Genomic DNA, 2,031 nt, shown 5'->3' on the forward strand with positions numbered 1-2,031 from the left:
TTAGGGTTAGGGTTAGGGTTAGGGTTAGGGTTAGGGTTAGGGTTAGGGTTAGGGTTAGGGTTAGGGTTAGGGTTAGGGTTAGGGTTAGGGTTAGGGTTAGGGTTAGGGTTAGGGTTAGGGTTAGGGTTAGGGTTAGGGTTAGGGTTAGGGTTAGGGTTAGGGTTAGGGTTAGGGTTAGGGTTAGGGTTAGGGTTAGGGTTAGGGTTAGGGTTAGGGTTAGGGTTAGGGTTAGGGTTAGGGTTAGGGTTAGGGTTAGGGTTAGGGTTAGGGTTAGGGTTAGGGTTAGGGTTAGGGTTAGGGTTAGGGTTAGGGTTAGGGTTAGGGTTAGGGTTAGGGTTAGGGTTAGGGTTAGGGTTAGGGTTAGGGTTAGGGTTAGGGTTAGGGTTAGGGTTAGGGTTAGGGTTAGGGTTAGGGTTAGGGTTAGGGTTAGGGTTAGGGTTAGGGTTAGGGTTAGGGTTAGGGTTAGGGTTAGGGTTAGGGTTAGGGTTAGGGTTAGGGTTAGGGTTAGGGTTAGGGTTAGGGTTAGGGTTAGGGTTAGGGTTAGGGTTAGGGTTAGGGTTAGGGTTAGGGTTAGGGTTAGGGTTAGGGTTAGGGTTAGGGTTAGGGTTAGGGTTAGGGTTAGGGTTAGGGTTAGGGTTAGGGTTAGGGTTAGGGTTAGGGTTAGGGTTAGGGTTAGGGTTAGGGTTAGGGTTAGGGTTAGGGTTAGGGTTAGGGTTAGGGTTAGGGTTAGGGTTAGGGTTAGGGTTAGGGTTAGGGTTAGGGTTAGGGTTAGGGTTAGGGTTAGGGTTAGGGTTAGGGTTAGGGTTAGGGTTAGGGTTAGGGTTAGGGTTAGGGTTAGGGTTAGGGTTAGGGTTAGGGTTAGGGTTAGGGTTAGGGTTAGGGTTAGGGTTAGGGTTAGGGTTAGGGTTAGGGTTAGGGTTAGGGTTAGGGTTAGGGTTAGGGTTAGGGTTAGGGTTAGGGTTAGGGTTAGGGTTAGGGTTAGGGTTAGGGTTAGGGTTAGGGTTAGGGTTAGGGTTAGGGTTAGGGTTAGGGTTAGGGTTAGGGTTAGGGTTAGGGTTAGGGTTAGGGTTAGGGTTAGGGTTAGGGTTAGGGTTAGGGTTAGGGTTAGGGTTAGGGTTAGGGTTAGGGTTAGGGTTAGGGTTAGGGTTAGGGTTAGGGTTAGGGTTAGGGTTAGGGTTAGGGTTAGGGTTAGGGTTAGGGTTAGGGTTAGGGTTAGGGTTAGGGTTAGGGTTAGGGTTAGGGTTAGGGTTAGGGTTAGGGTTAGGGTTAGGGTTAGGGTTAGGGTTAGGGTTAGGGTTAGGGTTAGGGTTAGGGTTAGGGTTAGGGTTAGGGTTAGGGTTAGGGTTAGGGTTAGGGTTAGGGTTAGGGTTAGGGTTAGGGTTAGGGTTAGGGTTAGGGTTAGGGTTAGGGTTAGGGTTAGGGTTAGGGTTAGGGTTAGGGTTAGGGTTAGGGTTAGGGTTAGGGTTAGGGTTAGGGTTAGGGTTAGGGTTAGGGTTAGGGTTAGGGTTAGGGTTAGGGTTAGGGTTAGGGTTAGGGTTAGGGTTAGGGTTAGGGTTAGGGTTAGGGTTAGGGTTAGGGTTAGGGTTAGGGTTAGGGTTAGGGTTAGGGTTAGGGTTAGGGTTAGGGTTAGGGTTAGGGTTAGGGTTAGGGTTAGGGTTAGGGTTAGGGTTAGGGTTAGGGTTAGGGTTAGGGTTAGGGTTAGGGTTAGGGTTAGGGTTAGGGTTAGGGTTAGGGTTAGGGTTAGGGTTAGGGTTAGGGTTAGGGTTAGGGTTAGGGTTAGGGTTAGGGTTAGGGTTAGGGTTAGGGTTAGGGTTAGGGTTAGGGTTAGGGTTAGGGTTAGGGTTAGGGTTAGGGTTAGGGTTAGGGTTAGGGTTAGGGTTAGGGTTAGGGTTAGGGTTAGGGTTAGGGTTAGGGTTAGGGTTAGGGTTAGGGTTAGGGTTAGGGTTAGGGTTAGGGTTAGGGTTAGGGTTAGGGTTAGGGTTAGGGTTAGGGTTAGGGTTAGGGTTAGGGTTAGGGTTAGGGTTAGGGTTA

Source organism: Hippocampus guttulatus, chromosome 8 (genome assembly GCF_054856545.1).
Source record: "Hippocampus guttulatus isolate MCC_2025c chromosome 8, RoL_Hgut_1.0, whole genome shotgun sequence".
Lineage (NCBI taxonomy): Eukaryota > Metazoa > Chordata > Actinopteri > Syngnathiformes > Syngnathidae > Hippocampus > Hippocampus guttulatus.